Genomic DNA, 19,403 nt, shown 5'->3' on the forward strand with positions numbered 1-19,403 from the left:
CACAGTAAACCACGCCTCTTTCTTTGTACTATCTGTATACACCAGCGCCCATACTGCAACTGACTCCCAAAGAGCATCCCCTAGAAACAGCATTAGTATCTGCAGTTTCTAGTAGAGTACCCCAGCCTTTGTAATTGGTGTTTTTTAAGGGCTACATGGCAAATACAAATACAAACTTTGCCCAGTATAAGAAGGAGGTGTGAAAAACAACACCATAGAAGAACAAGCTTTTAAAGTGTAGGGAAATAAAATGTTACAGAATTTTGGTCAGGGGTGGGCTTCTGTTTGTTTGTTTTGTGAATGAGTAAAATCAGACGATGGAGAATTGATATTTGAACTCTTTCGTGTTAAACTTTCTTTAAATGTACCCGCTGATTTCTTACCTAAATTCTGCTGTGTTTCATAGAAATCCCATGACAATATTATTCATCTGTAGTGGGCTACATTTTACCCAGTGCTATAGCAACAAGTCCCCCAGTTCTCTGTCCTCCAATAATTCCTAGAAGGAACAGTAATTTTCAGCAACACATAGTTGTTTTCTATAGTTGCAACTTATGGGTCATGACTAATTACACACTGCATCAATGGCAAAACGCCACTGACTGGAAAACAAGTTACCAATACTAAGTTCCCTGGAGCTGGTAAAGAAATAATCAAGTACAGTGTCTGTAGCTAAGGCAATAGTACTCCTTGCTACTATGTCACACAAAAACTCCTAGTAAATCATTCCTGTAGCTTAAAACTTAAACTCTAATGTGACTCAAGGAAACAGAGGATAAAATTTTCACACCTCTTACATGTCAGCAATGGAAGACCCATTCCTGCCAGTTTTTTGATCAATATCTTTGCACTACTGTGTCCTTCTGAAATTATAAATAAATCCCTGTGAAAAAACCACATTGTATACTTGTTCTTTTAGATTCTACTATTTGCAAAGCTGTATATCAGATTAATTTCTTTTTAGCCCAAGTTGTTTCAGTGTTTAGTTGTGATCTGACCCAGATATCCAAAAACCTAAAAGTAGCAGCTTTTATCAACGTATGGTGATTAAGAAGTATTGCACCAAAATAAAAGTTAGCATGCTTTCAGTTGCATCCTGCCTTAAAACTCAAGAGTCCAAGCAACTTCTAGACCATCACAACTTAGTGGACAACCCTCATTCTCTTGCACTCTCCACTTGTTTCCCTCCATACGACCTTGCAGATGTTCCCACAGAAAGTTATCCTAAAACAAGCCAATTATCATCTAGGAACTTATATCTGGAACGTGGCCCTTTTGTGCATGGACACAGTTCAAGGAGGAGATCAGCACACTGTAGTGCAGCCATGTAATCTAAGAAGCTCTTCCGTCTGCAATGAGATCAAAGGTATGTTATCTTTGGCATTTAGAAATCTAGATACCGATTAAAATTCTGGAATACTCTGACAACAGCTGCTTTAAACAGAAGTTACCAGATGGTAATATTTGTGTGGGTACCACGTTGTCTGGCAAGGAACAAGCTAATGATGCACAAAATGCTTTGATGCACAGCCTTCAAGCAATAAACTTAAAGTGATATGAGGCTTCATACAAGAACTCATCTACACTGCTTTGCAGTTATGTATGATACAAATAATTTTTACCAATACAAGTGTACAGGTAAGGAGACACAAAGTTATTTGGCACAGTGTTGTTGGGATTAAAATGAGTATCATCCCTCAAAATGACTAATATTTGTGAACTTCTGTGTAAATTTGCAGAAAGCTATAGATCATATTTTAGATGTATTGCAGTTAGGATGGTGGGTGTTTGGAATATAAAAACCCAGCAGTCATATGGAGATTACAGCACAGGCCTCTTCCAGTCATATTTTGGAAATGGAACACAATGACAACCTAAAACCCAAAATCCAACTAAGCCTGTCAAGTTTAAGGAAGACCACCAGAAAACTCAGGAAATTCTATTCATATGGGTATATCATCAACACAAACAAGACTAGAGCTGTTCCCTACAAAGAACAACTTTGTATTTCAAGGCAGCTAATTTCAGAGCCATCTGCTGTATGTATATGCATAAGAGGCTCTGATTAAACTCCTTTGGTATGAATGATATGATTGATAACAGAAAAATGACAAAAACAGTAAGAGGATTTCTGACACTGGTCCTGCAAAGATGTGTGAAGATTCCAAAGGCTCAAAGCATCATCAGTATCCTGGTTTGTTATTTACTGAAGAAATCCCCAGAGCATTGTTCATGCAGAAATAAAAGTAGCAGTATCTATTAAACTGTATGCTATTTCAAGAAATACATGGTTGTGGTCTGCATTTCCACTCTTACCGTAGAGTACATGCACCAACCTGGCCATGCAAAATGCAAAACTAAAAATAGACATTCACTTGCACCTTGATTTCACTTTTTCATTTGACCCTTGAGCACTTGCACTACAAAAATAGGAACCTATTTAAAGTATATACTTTTACAGATCAGGAGTCAGTTGGAATCTCCCTGAAAATCATGTTGAACAGTTACCCTGCTGATTTAAATTGCAGTGTTGAAATCTTTATCAAAGAACAAAAATAATGCTGAGTGATTAGTTCAACATTTTTGTGTGCTGGAAAGCTCACTGAATTTGTTTTTTTTTGTTTTACTGAAAAGTAAGTGTAGCCAGTTTGCTTTGAATTAAATACTCTGTTTCTCATAAAATACATTTTTCATAAAATAAGAGAGGTCTGCTGGCAAATAGCAGATAACCAAAGCTTCACCAAGGTCAGATAAATTATATTCATGAATACATACCTCTATAAAGCACAAATGTATTACTCATTAGTATTATCACTTCTCTTCAGAAAGAGTCTGTTGAGTATGCATATGTTAAACAATCAACTGTTTAAAATAAATTAGAGCAAAATTCACTATGAATGGCCTAAGTCAGTTCCTGGTCTGTGACTCTGGTGATCATCCTTTGTTCCTCTATCTTGCTATTTAGGACTTCTGAGAAAGGAATTAGAGTGATAATTATTGTCCCTAGAAATTTAAGACAGAATAATCACATCAGATCGTATCAACTTATTTATGTATTTTTTTATTTGTTCTGTTGGACAATTTCTCCAGGACAACTATTATATTCAATATCCTCAGCATATTAGCATCCTGCAGTAATGTATTTAGGTTGGACATGTTTATTATATTTATTAACCAAAGGACAAAAATAACAGAATGAGATGTAATAGAACACATACATCTTGTGTGTAGTTAGCAAGCAATATATTTAATTGTTTCTCCTTCATGTTTGTTGATTTAAATGAAAGTCAACAACAGATTCTAAATTCAATAAAATTTACTTAGTACAGACCAAATTCTGTTCCAGGGGTCTGAGCAACCCTGAACTTTAAGTACTACTGTAGGCCTAGAAGGTTCTGCAGCAACAGTGAGGAATTCCCACTGGAATGCATCCTTATGTCTGCATTGGGCAAGAGAGAAGTGTCCTACAAAGCCCTGTGTCCATCATCAAGAATATGATCACATAATGTCCTGCCTACCTGTTGTATGTGGCACTGACACATAAAGAAAGCTGGCCCATGTACTACCTTCATTTTCCCAACACTCGAAGTGTGAGAGAAGCTGTTGTGCAAGAGTGAAAAGCCAGAGTGCAACTATGCTATCTGGAATGAGCTGGGAGACTAGACAAAAGTAAGTGAGAGCTACAACTCGCCCAGAGTGCCAATGGCAGAAGGCCAGGGGCTCGGCATCAGCTGCAGCAACAAGTGCCTGAGGTCACCATCACTGTCCACCACTCCTGATGTGAAGCTATCAGGTCAAGGACGTGAAAGACTGGCATATGGCATAGCCTGTTCCCATACACAGAGGGGAAAGGGTACAGCTCCTGAAAAATTCCACACCTGCCCAGACTAAAGGTTCAGCCAGCTTAGTACTTATCTTTGAGAATGGACACAAGTATGTACGTGGAACAGAGCACAAGAACGGGTTAAGCAAAAATCATCTCTCTTGGCAGACCCTCACAGATCTGTCACAATATGGTTACCTTGTTTTAAATGGATGAGTTGTCATTGTTTTACCCTGACTTATTCCATCAACACTTCTACTTTCCCCAGAGATGGGTTTAAGGCACAAATTTCACACGCAGCTCTAAATTCCCCTGAAATTTCAGATGAAGAGATATGCCAGGAATTTTAAATTTATTTTCCCATAGCTGGGAAATTATTCTTACAAAACAATAGTTCTCTCCTGTCCAAATACAGTAAGTGAGCACACGTTTTAGTCTCCTAAACTGTGCACAATTGTACAATTAAGCTGTTCCTATGCCATTTATTTGTCACAACTTCACTTTGATCCCATCCATGTACTGAAGTATTCAGCTGACATAACAACTGGCTTTCTTTTTAAATAGTTGATGAAGAGCAATGACAGTAGAGAAAATGTGCGTCCAACACAATGCTGGAATTTAGATACATGATAAAATATCTAAAATGCTAAAGGATCTTAGGGCCTAAGGAGCTTTTTTGTCTCCTTAATTATTATAGGACTTTTTAAAATGTTACATGGAACTGGGGTTGGAGACAACACAAAAAGTCATTTAGATCAGGCATTGCAGTCTTCAAATAAAATGTAGATGAAAATCGTAGAAACTCTGGAGATCATCCTATCATCATTAAAACAAATTGAAAAACTGTTGCAAGACAGAGGGAGCAGGAGCCACCTACCTGTTAAGTTATTAAATACTGAGCCCTATTTAAAAGTATGCAATTTCTTCGATACTCAATCTTCAAAGCAATTTGTCATAAACTATCTAGTTAACCTTCATAATATAAGCATTGTTTCTACATTTTGAAATAGGGCAACTAGGGGTGATATAGCAGTCTTGTAGCAAAAGTGGGGTAACTGTGCCTCAGGAGCTGCCTCATTCTTTCTGGCTCTGAGTAAATGTCAGTATCGGGATTTAAAAACAGAATTGTTTGGCTCCTCTTCCCAGGACAATATCCAAAATACTATCTCACTTTCTACGCTGCATGAAAACAGAATTAAAATAACACTAGTATCTTCCACCTTGTACTATGCATATCCCTTCATTTTAAAAATATTTCATGTAACTCTATCCAAGCTCAATGAAAAGGAGTTACTATCTGAATCAGAACGCACCAAGTATAGTACTCACCAAGGTCACACCCTCAGCAGCTTTATTACACCTGCGCTACACCACCTGCTAAAATAGATACCCTGTAGGCTAACTTCTGGAGAAATTCTGGCTTTTGCAGATCTATTGTTATTAGCTTGCAACAATATCAGTCATATAAGGCTTGCCAACCTTTTGATCATATCTTTACACCCTGTGGGCAGACAACAAGTACAATTAATGCAACTCAGTCCCTTAAGTCAAAACTGCTGAGATCCAAGAACTTCATATTTTTCTAATAGCAAATCCATCTTTAACCCACAGCACTGGAACATGAATTGAATATAGAGTAGGTATAATACCTTAGCAAATATCCTAGATTAACATTTCAATTACTTTTACTACCTCAATAACAAAGAAAAATTAATAAAATAACTGCAGGATTAAGCAGTTACTGTCTACTGTTTCCAGTCTTATTATGATTTGTTCAAACCCATTACAGGTACTTACATATCCTAGTCCTCACAGAAGGAAAATGCAACCCATTTTTGTTCAAAGGTAACATATTATAACAAGAAGCATTCCTAGTGATGCACAGGTCCTAACAAAACCAGCAGCTGGATAGAACAGAGGCAGTGTGCTCCTTAAAGACACTTAGCAAATGGGATTTTCATGTTAATCTAGACCTGCCATTTTTAAGTTTCCCCTCCTGAGCCTCTGCAAGAATGGGTAAATGGTGTTAAAAGTTCCCTAGATTTTTTGACACAAGTGTCTTCAGGTAAACATAACCATCCTAAGCATATTTCTTTTAACAAACATAAAAATATGATCCTCATGTATTTTATAAAGTTGTTCACAGAGTTTTTCATTTTGCTTGTATCTGTTATCAAGTACAAACTCAACTTCAGCATGAAGCTACCATGACCAATTAAGATAATGATAACAGCCTCCTTTAAATTACTTGTTTCCTGCATTGTTTACACCAGTAAATTGCATTAAAATGTGTCTTTTGAGTTGGGGTATTCCATGTCTTGTTAAAAGCCTCTGACTCTAATATACACTTCAAGTTCCCTTTATAGCTTCCTGCGTAGGTAAGCAGGGTTTAGCACAAACGAGAGCCCAACTCCAAATATAGACAGTTGTGTTTAGCACTGTGTTTGTTACCACATTCATTTCCTGCATTCGTGTTCCAACACAAATGTCATTTCCCAGTGCAGAGAAGCCTCAGTTGTAGACAGTTTACAGAGATCAGCCTCAGGCCACTAACTCTCTGGAACAGAAATGTTATTCTTTCCTTGGAGACCCATGCCATCTCTGGAATGAGGGCTGATTTGTCAGCATACAAATGAGGATGCTAAGTGTATTTCTTGGAGCAAGCATTCCTGAAATTTTCCCAGGGATGGGAAAGATTATTCTTTTTGTGGTATCAGGACTGGAATTACATATTTTCAGAAGCAAGGGAATTACTTTGGGGAGTGATCAATTCTTCTCCTTTACTTCCCACTACCACCAAGCAGTTCCAGACCCTTTCCCTTGCTCTTGGCAGGCTGATCACTCTCTTTATCCCCCTATTTAAAATTGTGAGCGAGGAAAGAATGTTTTGTCACTGCTGGGGACGAGTTGTTGCACAGGGGGAAGGGAAGGGAACACTAAGGAAGGGAAAAGGTGTGTCAGTAGGTTTGTATTTCATTCCCTATCTATGCAATAGTCCATAAAGATTCATGCCACAGCAGCATCTCATAGTACATATTGCCTCATGTAGAGTTAAATCATTTTTTAATTTGGAAACTTAACAATCAGCAAGAATGCTAGCTGGCAGTACACAGCAGCTCCTTCATCCAAGGAAGGATTCACATCTCCAAGAAGGACATATTCCTTCTGCTGTCAGTAAGCCATTTTCTGCTTTGTGCCAAAGACTCTGCAGAAGTTCTGTCAGTCAAGACAAAACACACAGATTCAAAAACATGGTGTACGCTTGGCCATGCCACTCCCCACAGTCAGCTACAGAACTGAGGGAAAAACATATAGCATCTCTGGAGGATATGGGAGAAAAGGCGATCTCCAGTTCATCAGTGTGTATGAACAGGTAAGAGAGATGTATCACTTCTACTATCCTGAATGCATCTCACCCCCACACATCATGTTCACACACATCCATACAAACCAGTGCTGAAACCCACAACATAACATGCTGCATTGCATCCTTTGCATGCTCATTTGGGACATGCCAAGAATGACGCCTACCCATCCTCCTTGTACAGCATCACAGGTAGGACTGTCCCCCTCTCACACTGCCATTGTTACAGTTCTGGCCTTTCCTAAGCTATCCTGCTTTTCTCAGTCCCTCTGCAGATATCATTGTATCATTGCGATTGCCCTAGGGCAGCCATTCTTACCTTCGCATCTTGCACCAGGGTCTTCACCAGCAGCAGCTGACATAGCTCATGTGACTCATGATCATAAGCCATGTATATCATATGTAGTGCTGGTTTGGTTGGGAAGAAGCTTTACTCGGAAACAGAAGAGTGAAGAGGCAGAGATGGATGTACCATTCATCTCTCAGATATGTCTGGAGGTACACGTTGCTGCAACAGATTTACAAGTAAACCAGCTTTTTTTTTTTTTTAATTTGTTTTCAGTGCTCAGGGTTATTTTTGGCCAAGAATGTTATTCTTTGAGTGTCTGAGCTCCTCTGGAGGCTTCTTCTTCCTGTGAACCATGGACTGGTTCACTGAGCAGCCTCCAAGTCCTGTGTGGTAAGCTATCAGTTCCAAGAAGAATGAGTCAAGTGTTTGCCCACATGAAATTCATTCCCTGTTATTTTAGGAAGAGGCAGAGAGGATCATAACTCATTCTCATCACTGCTGGGAAGCAATCACCAGGTCTCTTGCACAATGCAGTGAACGGGGCTTTCATAGTGATTTAGGCAACATAATGTTACAGCCAAGGTAACACACCACATGGCAATGCCATGGAATGTGCCCTTGAAACACAAATTTAATACTCCAACAGATATCCCTGCACTTCACTTCAACAGGGAACATCCACCTGCATCCAGGTTGAGATTTGTTGAAAATATTATAAAACAGATTCTGCTAATTATTTTTAAACTTGTTAATTAAATAATTGCATTACCAACAATGCGAGTAATAATTTGAATTGTTGTCAATACCATTAATTAAATCCCATATATGTCCATCAGCATCTACGCTGGTCACTTTTCCTTTGAATGTGAAGGGCTTGGAATCCCTGGGTCATGAGTTTCATTTTGGAAGTCGAAGCTCGGTGTACAAACCCATATTTGATCTTGCCTTTCTCTAAAAAAGACTGAATCTATGTTAATCCTTCCTTTAGCACTGCAGATGTATCTTCTGCAACAAACACAGAAAAGTGATACTCAGCAGGGTGTCAAGTGAAGATGTTAAATCCTCCATTCCAAGCCCAACTTGACACAGGGCCTAAAGATAATCTCCTTTATCAGACTGCAGATTTGTATCTTGAGTGCCACTGCAGAGACTAAATTACTGTAGTGCTCCATATGGCTGGTGGATGGGTTCATCCAGGCTGAGGTACTTTATGACTGTAATGCCTAATTAGCTTCATGACCTCAGGACCTGTAGAATCCACCAGCCCTGCTTACAAAGTCCATATAATGAGTAAAGATACTGATGGTGTACTCCCAAACATGGCTTAGAGAACAGATCTCTTGCACCAACTCCCAAATCCTGCCTTCTCTTACGGGGCTGCATTCAGTCATGTAGTTTCCTATGAAGGATCAAGGGACAGTGTCTGCTCTACACACACATGACAAAACAGTAAATAGCACAGAATACAATGCCATATAAAAAGAGAGTGGCAAGCAGTCACTGTAGCTGAGATTGAGGTTAAATTTATTTCTAAAGCTTCTCTGTCAACAAGCTATTTAAGGCTTGCCTCTATATTTTTATCCTTCCTGCTGGTTTGAGTTTCTGGATCATTACTGCAAATTAATGATAAAGATATTAGTAAGATAGACTTCCTTCCAGTGGTTGGAAACATGTATTTTAGAAACATGTTCCTCTACCAGTTTATCGCAGCCAGGAATTAAAGGTTTCCAAGAATCAAATCAGACTATTTATATATTAGATGAGAAAAACAAAGGACAGATTTTACTTCTAAAATTTCAACAACAAGAGTAACTTATAACTGTGCCATTAAGATGTACTCTGGAGATAAATGGTCTGATATAAGCCATCAGTCTAGCTTTGTTATGAGTGAGAATGGGGATTTTGTACGTTACATGTAAAAAAGAAGATGATGGAAATAATCTCAGAAGCAGCTTAATTCTGAAGTCTTCATGGTGTGCTTGAACTTGCAAGATGCACAATCTCCACTAATGTTCACAGGGTGGTATAAGCATTGGCAGTTGGTATGTTCTCTAAAGAAGTAAAACTTGTGCTTTAGAGAGCCCCGTAAAAGAATGGTCTCCTTCCTAAGTGATAGTTGTATGTGGCAACCACAGACAATAATACTTTTCAATTCCTGTACCATAGTAGCCTTCACTTAATAGTTTGACTCTCACATTGATTCGAATGTGATCTTTTGCTAATGCAACCACCTCACAAAGTAAGAGGTATGTTGGTCAAACTCATATGACTACAGCTTCCTGGAAAGAAAATTTAGAATAGTAAAGCCACAGAAAACTGTGGAGAAAACTCCAAACACATTACAGTACACTCAGCTTATAACAGTATCCACTGAAAGACATGCAGAAGGGAAGAAAGCAAAGGACCAAAGGATAACATGAATTTGTACAAAAATCCCACAGATACATTAAGATTGCCAAAAGATTGGGAGTATTCAGTTATTTCTGATATTTATATTTCTGAAAATTAGGATCTAAAGCCTGTAAGGAGTTTTTGCAGCACAACTACATTTTAAGTCTTAGTCTTGATACTTGGTTTTACTCCAGCATTGTCTGCCATGGGTGGACTAGCCTTATACACCAAGATGATCACTAAAGAGTGTAGTAAGACAGCTAGAGAATCTCTTTAGACCTCTTTCCCTTCAGTGATTCAGCAAGAGGGAGACTGTCATGGATTGGTTTAGGTTTTAAAATGGAATGGCAACTCACTTTTGCCCCCCTTACCAATTCTTTTGGATGTACCATATGCAAGTAGGGAAACATTCCCTGGTGTTGATCTGCTTGTGCTTTTATGACAGAGGATGTAAAAGGAAGTAGAGGGGAGGGAGGGAGGGAGGAAGGAAGGGAAAGAAAGAGGGGAAGAAAGGGCAAGCTGGTTAATGTTTTTCTTTCGGCTTGTTTTTATGAGTCACTCCACTAAGTATTTGCATTAGCAGGTCTCCTGCTGCTGCTAGATCATTCAACTGTTTGTTTAGTTGCTGTGCCTCTTGAAAAGTCCAACAACACTGAATTTTTATACATCTTCCTTGTATTTTACTAATTAAATCTTTAAGAACCAAATAACTTCCCATCACTGTGGTGCCTATAGCAGTAGCAGTGCCCCCAAACTCAGTACTATTACTCACTCGAGTAAAGGTTACAGAACCAGACTGATATTTACTGTTATTCCTTCGTATATTGTCTCCTAACCAAGTTGTATCAGAAAAAGTGAAAATAACAATGTAACTGGAATGTTACAATAATCAAGTTTTAAGTTCAAAGCTTTTTATTCCCATTTGTGAATTGAAATAAAAAAGTTGCTTAACCTTGAACAACGTTTGCAAACCCAAACACTGAGTATAACTTTGATCAAATCACTTTGAAAGACTTGTATTTCTCTTTCAAGGTATGAGACTAATACTGCTCAGAAACATATCAAATCAGAAGCTACATATGCACTAAGACTGACATTGTCTTATTCCTGCAGAATAGGGTCTTCAAAAAAATCTTGCTACTGAGTTAAACAAGAGTGGGGCTGTAAGAATAACTATCACAGCCAGCATGAAAAGAAGCTGCTAAGTCTAAGGAAAGCAAAGGAAGAAAGAACAGCAGACAGCTTTTTCTGTCTTTATGAGGATAATCAGTGATTTTCTGTTTAACCTCCTTTATCTCTTGCTTATTCTTCGACATTCTAAATTTCTTTAATAGTTTGCTTTTCAACAAACCTTTTTTTCTTCCTTTTCCAGAGTGCCAGCATAAGATATGTTAATTAAATACAAGGTAGAAACCTGCCCATTAGATTAAAAGGCAATAAAAGTATCAGAACTTACCTGTTCACAGAGAAGGATAGTTCAGACAAGAGATCCACTCTGTGTGAGAGACTGGGTCCCAAGAGGAGCATTTATAAAGGAAGCTCTTCAAAATAGCTCTATATCTTCTGCATAAGGTGTTTGTCTTGTTTTTCCTTCTCTTCAATCAAAACAATGATAGGAGAAAAGTGGGTGTTTAAAGAATGTAAAAGCCTTGTCTTGGCTCTAAAAGAATCATCACATTAAGAGCAACTTTTCTGATTGCAGGCTTGTGATCTACGTAACTTTCTCTTAAGCACAGTTCAACCCCAAATAGCGACTGTGTATAAATGGTATCTTCTTACTTATTACATCTGTTCCCTGTGTGAATTCAGAGATGTGTGTGCTGACTTCAGTAATAAAAATACTTTTTTTAAAGTTACTTGTTATTCTTGCTGCATCAACATAACTGAGGGAGTATGAGCTATAGCTCTTGTCTATCATCAATAGAACTATGGGATAATTAAAGGACTAGTCAGTTATTTGCATGCAAATTAACTGCCTAGGTGAAATTTAAAGCATAGCTTGCTCTTCAGAACATTTGTCACCTGTAGTGATCTGCTAGAAGACATGAAGCCAGAAGGTAAAAATGTTTGGTTGCCTGATTTAATCTGAAGACTTTTAGGGACAAAAAGCCTGTCTTCTGCTTGCCACCTGGGCGTGTTTTGTTTTGAAGTGGCTGGAAATATAAACACAATTTTCTAAAGCTGCAAGTTTAATCTCCCTCCTGTGTAACTGTTGCTTTTTTCTAGATACATTCTCACCCTATATGCCACTTAGGCTCAAGACAGACTTTAGACAAGGGCTTTCACTAGGATGACTCTGGAATAGCAGTGTCACTTTCTACTTAAACTTACGGCAAGACACTACTACAACTTGTGTTCTGCAACTTATACTATTTTCTGGAGCATGGTATTGATGTTTAAATCTCTTTAACTATACACGAGGAGCACCAATGATCAGTATATTCTACTGAGAGTGCCCTTCCTCATCTCTTGCTCTAGAGCAGGTGAAACTTCCTAGCTAAAATAAAGATGTTCCTCTGTAGCGGCTAGGGTGCAATGAATAAGAGCATACAATAACTAGCAGTTAATGAAAATATTCCTTCAGTTGAAGTGCTAAAACACTATCTGGGCTCTGTAAAGGCTAGATTTAATGCCTGCTAATAATCCTGTGAAGGATTTATTTCAAAATTACATGAGCCTATGCAGTTGCTTTGCCTATGGTATAACCTTTCTGCCTGATACCACGGCCTGTAATTCTTCCACTGCAGGTTCTTTGGTTCCATTTCTGCTCTGTGACACAGCTTCTTAACAGCTTCTTTTGGAGCTGCATAGTCTGAAAGGCAGGAGACACAGAGGTCTGGATAAACACATTTTTAAAGAACTGCAGAAAATATCAGGGTAGTGCTCACATGAAGTCTAATTTGTCCTCTGGTCACTTAATACGGATAATGGATGCCGGTGATGGAATGCATGTGCCCTGAGCTATATGCCGGTTCATTACGCACATGCGGCTCCCTTTAAGTTTAATGTGAATTTAACGTACCAAGGAAAGGGAGGACATACCCTTCAGGGTGAATGCACGTTCTCAAAAAAGCTAATGAGCTTTGCCTCTTTCTAAGATAATGGTGAAGATTGGTTATTAATAACTAAGCACTTTTATGACTGATACATATGCTTCAATTGTTCATCTCAATCAAGAGGATGTTATCGACAGCACAGAAGTATGTTTTTCTGGCAGCTCTTTACCCGTCCACTATCACTCTCAACATTAAATGTGTGGGGAGCACTACTGCTTCCGAGACCTTATTTTTCATTAACACCCTCAGAGAGGCACGCAGTCGGGAAGCGCTCAAAGGCACGGCAGCCCTAGTAGGCCGCGCTGACGGTCGGTATTGCCCTTCTGGTCGCTTCAGCCCTTCTGCCACCTCAGACCCTTGGCGGACGTGCCTGTCTGTGGCCAGGTGCATGGCGGGGCCGTCATTAGCAGCCCCAAAACCACGCTGAAGCTCTAAATATTTAATCTGATGAGCTCACCCTTGACTACCCGCCTTCCTGAAAGCGCGCGGGGTGGCATGCTGGCTCCCCGGCCGCACCCCGCACACGCTTCGCCAGCCTTTGCTGTGAGACCCAGGCTCGGCTCTAAAAATAAGACGGGAGAGCTATAAATAGGAGCCGCTTAAAGCGGTTTCGAAGCGCTCCGTCAACGCCGCTGCTTCGGAGGGGAGAGCGCCTTCGGCCTGACCCGACCGCGGGGCTCCTCCCCGGGCAGCCGCGGTTGCCAGGCGGATCCCCGCGGGCCGGCGGCTGCTGCTGTGCGGGGCTGGGGCCGCGGGGCCTCGGCGGGCTCCCTTCCTCCGCCTGCGAGGTAACCCGGCGCCCGCGGGCAGGGGCCCGAGCCGCGGCTGCCCCCGGGGTGCGCGGGAGGCAGCGCCGCCCTCGCGGCGGGCCGTGAGGGGACGGGAGGCCTGCCCGAGGCCGTGGGGAGGGCAGCTCAGGGTGCCAGGAGCTCAGCTTTTCTCAGCGGTGCCCGTGAGAGGACCGGAGGGGTCTCTCTGAACGTGGGGAATCTCTTTTTCCTGGGGGGGGGCTGTGACAGAGCACTGGCACAGGTTGGCCCAGCCGAGTCTCCATCCCCGGAGACTTTCAAAAGCCTCCGGACAGGGCCCTGGGCCGCCATCTCTGGGCGGCCCCCCCTGAGCGGGGGGTCGGAGGGAGCGCCGGAGGTCCCCCTCATCCACTCCGCGTGTGAAACCCTGTAAAGCCCCCCTCAGAAATACCCGAGCTGAGCATCCCTCTTTGTTTAAGGCTGCCAGGATTGTGCTTAAATCTGATTAGAGCTTTATAGTCTGCTGTTGCTGCTGCTTATGGCTTTATGGTGGAGAAGGTCTCTTAGGGCAAACTTTGATTGCAGCTAGCAGGCCTCCAGTAGAGAGCTGCCTGTGCCTTAAGAGAGAGAGCAGCGGGGAATTACATTTAATACCTCCTCCTTTCAGTTCTGACGTTCTTTCAGCAAGTAACAGCAGGGCTCCCCTACTACGCTGTATGATCTCGCTCTGTTAACTGATTTCCCCTTGTAACAGGAATGCTCTTGCTTGCACAATGAAAAAAAAAAAAAAATCATGTGGCTATAAAGCCTGCTAGTTTAGTGGTGCTGTAGTTTTAAACAACATTGTTCTGTCCTACTGAATGCTCTGCCTGCGTTCCAATCTAACCTGTGTCTTGCATCGTTTGAGATGATAAGAAAAAGCAAATAAACGAAAATCAGAAAACTGTCCCACTTCAGTATAGGTCATTTTTTTACTGAGAAGAAGAGCCAGGTCTCCATGATGATGACAGCCAGCATTTTGCTACAGTAGCATAGCCAGCAGTCTATTGCAAATGTTCATACATCTGAAGATACTCAGTCCCACTTCAGAGAGATTCATTGTAATTAGGTACATTTTTTTGTTGTTGTTGAACCGCTAGCAGAAAATGGCTTTTTCAGAAAATGGAAAGTTTAATTGCAATAGTCCAGTTTTGCTACACATTTTGGAGGGTTCATTTTATGAAGTCTTTAGCTGCCAACAAAGTCTTTTTCAGCCAAGCCCTGATGGTATTTGAAGAAACTAGCTGAGTGCATAGTTTTTGAATACAAGTCAGAGGTGTGGCTTCTCTGTTGCTCTCACAAATACACACATACCTGCCCATATTTCTTTATACCTTCTGCTTGAAAACACCCATGACCTTTTAGAGAATCAAGCTATGACCTTGCTGAAGTTGATGTCAACGTCATTATGGACTTCAGTGGGGGCCAGATCTGGAAGCAAATTTACAATGGTGATTGAAAATCAAAAGTAAAATGTAATGTACTTGCCTATTACAGTCTTTATAGATTTGTTAAGTATTTTACTGGGCCAATTTTGTAAAGGATAAAAATGGAAAACAGATTGGGGGGGGGGGTGTTCCTACCTTTCTTTTTTTAGTGAATTACAAAGAAATGAAAATATGCAAAAAGGTGTCCTGATGATTTCTTAACTGACATAATCTGAAAAATATCAAGAAATTGCAACGAAATAAAAAAGTTCCCATCTAAATAAATGAAACTGTTACATAGCTGAGGCTATAAAAACTTGCTCCTTCATGTACAAAGAGCTGTTGGTTGCCCAAAAATGTGAAGACCTAAGATCTTTTCTAAGAAACACCAAGGAATATAAAAGAGCTGACAGCCTGATCCATTAAGATAATGAGAAAGTCTTAGTTCTTTTATTTACAACTGGTTGGCGCCATTTTGCATGCGAAGTGCATTCTTACTGAAAGCTTTTATGCCTGTCACTCAGGAAAGAAGCATTATAATATCATTATTTTCATCCTGCAATATCTGATTAGTCAAGCCAAAACCACACAAACATATGATGCTAACTTTACAACTTATAATTCTCCCAAAAACTTGTTGGTCTCAACCTTGGCTGAGTTTATCATTAATATCTGATAGCATATTTTTCCCTGTCCCTTCAATACCACATTAACTTTGTGATAGTATAACTTTAGAGAATTTGGCTGTAAATCGTGGGGTTAATTTTATTTAGACATCAGTGGCTGTCTTTATTTAATTTAAAACTTGGAAGTTGTTAATTTGGCCTCATTAGTTGAAGTGTCACAGTATACAGTTAACAGGAGTATTTGGAAAATTTGTAAATGTTGAGTTAATATTACTTAGTGATTTAGAGGAATTGAAATGCTTTTAAGGCAGCTACTGAAGTTATTGCTAATACTACAAAGTATTGATAAATAGCAAGATCTTGTTTCTCACACTTTTAGTTGTGTTTAGAGATGACACAAACTGATATATCAACTACTTTGTAATGAATTCTAATAGATTTATTGGGAAGAATAATAAATCTCTTCCTTTATTCAGAAGGTAACTTCTGGGTGTTAGAAGATGTAGTACGAGGACAAGAACAGGTTGGGTTTTATATATAAGCTTGCTGGAGGGTTTTTTCAGGTACTTGAAAGGTAGGATCCTGGTGGCAGGATGCTGAACTAGATGGACTGCAGTTCTGATACAAAAGAGCAATCATTTTATTGACACATATCACTAAAAAGTTACAGAAAGCTCAGCTTCTTGAACTGACAGCGTTCATATCCTCAGTGATTTATACTGGCTCTCTAGTTACCCCCTGAATTGGGCTTCATTCATCCTCCTATGGGTTTTTTTTTGGCATTTAGGAGCAGACACGTTGCTGTTCCTGCTATCCTTATGCTAGAGGCTTTATGACTAGATGGAACAGAACTTTTTTATTGGCTTTTGGCCACCGGGAGCTTTTTGCCTACTCTGGAGAAATTTCCAGTTTGCTAGCATCCAGTGTTTCACCATCCCTTGTCACTGTTGTGGCCACAGTTGTGGCTGATCTTGACTTTGCTTTGTGACACCTGACACTGATTATTCCTCACCAGTGCCGAAGGTGCTGTAGTAAGCTTCCTGGCAGCCCCACCAAGTGCACAGCATGCCCCTGAACTGACATAAAGAAAAGAAAAAGTTCCCAATTTTTTTTCCTCCTCTTCAACCATCAGTCTGTTATTTCTGTCTGCTGCAGCTGCTGCAGGAAGAGGCTGTATTACCTTTGTGAACTGTTGAAACTTGTAGCTAACTGCTGTGAGCCAGCAGGTTTCAAATGTGAACTCGGGTTCCTTGTGAAGATCTTATGTTCAAGATGGTCACCTTTGACCTACCACATGGCACATCAATGATGATTTACAGTCCTGTGAGTTGAAAAATGGAAAATAGAAATAATAGAATAATAATAAATAGCATGACGATTTAATGGAATGAAATTATTTTCTTGTCAAAGTCTTAACAAAATAATTGACAGATTTATCGACGTAGTTCATTCATGTAATATTGTAGTTCTAGCAACTGTACTGAACACTTGTGATATCTGACAAGAAGGGGGAAAATTCAGTAATTCCTCACTGTATAGAACAGAAGTTGGCTTCAAAATTTCTTGCTTTGTCGGGCAATAACATACCAGTGTCATGTCACGTAGAAAAAGTCAAAGCATGTGCATGAGCAGAGGAAACCCAGTCGAGTAGAGGAAAAAAACCTAAAACTCAAGGGAGAAGAGACAGCAATTACCAGCTGCTCTGGTTAAATATTCTTTTCTGTGCTCTTTTTCATCCTTTTGATTTAATTTCTTTTTTAAGGTACATTGTTATTTTTAAATAAATATAGTTCATACATGTCCTGCTATTCCCTGACATCTAAATAGTAGGATAAAATTAACAGAATATGTTGTATGAAGGCCTGTTAATTAAGAGTGCATTTGCTCTGTCCTTTTTTCTTTTTCTTTTTTTTTTTCCCTCCACTAGGCATTAGTTCCAGTTTTAGCCCTTATAGGCAAGAGGAGACCAAATAGTAAATAAAACATGCAAGACTGGTAGAGTTTGGTTTTCTTCTGGGTGTAGGTCAGTGGCCCCAATGCAGAGCCTGTGGCTTTATCTTGCTCAAAACAACAGAGAAGAGTTATCAGCCAAGATATACTGACAGAAGAAACTGAGTCTGAATAGTTTTTTCTAATTTATAACTTACATTATAAATAATGTAATTTATAATTTATAAGTCAAAAAGGCTGTAAAGTGGCAAAACAGTTTACCAGTGCTGCCCTGCATCTGACTAGAAGTTTATCTAGTCAAATATGTCTCCAATACTGGCCACAAGTAGATGCCTGGGAAAGTATAAGAACAGGACAAGAATACAATACTTTCCCTAGCATTCTCCCTCCTCCCCTTTCCCTTTCTCAGCCCTTTGGGGAAAAATGGCCTCAATCTTTGGCTAACCAGTGTGGTGCACACATAAACCTCAGAGTTTTCTAACAGCACCCCTCTCATGTTTCAGTGCTTATTTGTACTTAGATTATTTCTCGTGACTTGCTGGTTGTGCTGTGTTAGTGTTTAAATGTGACAGATCAAGAGACACATGTCTGCATAGAGTGAAGTGAAGGACATAGAGTGAAGGACAACTATTGCCCTGAGAAACTTTAAACCTCTGGTTTAACCAGACAAGACAGATTGGAAGGGGAAAAGGTACACATTGTGGTCTTTGATGCTCTAATTTATGCACTAATTATAAACATATTCCTAAAGTCATTTCCAGTCTGGTAGATAGAACATTGCTGCAGTTACAGCAGCAGAACCCTTCGTAGCAATTTGAAGATCAAGGAAATTTCCACTGCCACAGCACTCGACCCTCTTCACAGGGAATGGAAAGAAAGCATTTGCTTGCTCTGGGGGAGAGCAGAGCATGCTGATGGAGTAGGCTATACATCCTTGGTCGGATGCTGCCGCAAACCTCGCAGTCAGTAGAGAAAGGGATACTTCCAGGGTATAGACCATGTCCAAGGTGACTCTTGGGCACTGGGAGAAGGGAGAGACTGTATTGCACCCATTCTGCTAAAGTCAGCCTTCTCCCTGCTGAGAAAAGAAATAGAGGTTTGGAAAGGGGCGGGGGGGAGGTAGAAGTGATTTTAGGGCTTGAATTTTCAAAGGAGTCTAAAATAACTGAAGTAATGTGCCAGCAGCAGGTTCATATCCATCAGCAGAGACAGCATAAATTCATTTATATCTTGCTTTTACCTGCCCAGGATGAGGCCATATTTCTTGTTGATAAATGCAATCTGAAGTGCTTCACTTGCAACCTGCTTATTTTAGAAACTCAGAGAAGGGTTTCTGCCTTTATTGAAATAACTACTTGACTGTGTTGCCCACTGAAATCCATGAGCTACCACACCATGGCTGTGTACTTGAGAGGTAGCTCAGTTACTTTCTCAGGCAATCAAGTAATTTGTTCTTCATCAACTAGAGTTTATATATTAATGAATAGACTCCCTGCTGTTAATAAGTTCGCTCATTTGGAAACTGTGTAAAGGATAACAATTTGCAGATGAGCTCTGGCCTATGAAAAGCCCAACGAGAGTGATTTTTTTATCCTGCAGGGCAAGAGTATAGGCTAATCAGTACTTGAACCACCCTAAGCTATTTAATTGGAATAAAAGGGCTGATACAATTATGGTGTTCTTCCTATT

The 19,403-nt window shown here is 40.0% G+C and overlaps 1 protein-coding gene and 1 pseudogene across 2 annotated transcripts in view; one reads left to right on the top strand and one right to left on the bottom strand.

The window, feature by feature from the left end:
• Positions 1-11,535, bottom strand: part of KCNK2 (potassium two pore domain channel subfamily K member 2) — a 131,232-nt gene extending 119,697 nt beyond the window's left edge. The window contains exon 1 of one of the 2 annotated variants that reach the window (XM_069800138.1): positions 11,324-11,535. The gene's annotated coding sequence lies outside the window, so the exon portion shown is untranslated. Of the gene's footprint in view, positions 1-7,506; positions 7,820-11,323 lie in introns of those variants that run through there. The other variant, XM_069800136.1, reaches the window with a different exon arrangement.
• A 2,050-nt stretch (positions 11,536-13,585) lies between these two features.
• Positions 13,586-19,403, top strand: part of LOC138688568 (spermatogenesis-associated protein 7 homolog) — a 55,378-nt pseudogene continuing 49,560 nt past the window's right edge.

The sequence above is a fragment of the Haliaeetus albicilla genome, chromosome 13 (assembly GCF_947461875.1).
Source record: "Haliaeetus albicilla chromosome 13, bHalAlb1.1, whole genome shotgun sequence".
In the NCBI taxonomy this organism is placed as follows: domain Eukaryota; kingdom Metazoa; phylum Chordata; class Aves; order Accipitriformes; family Accipitridae; genus Haliaeetus; species Haliaeetus albicilla.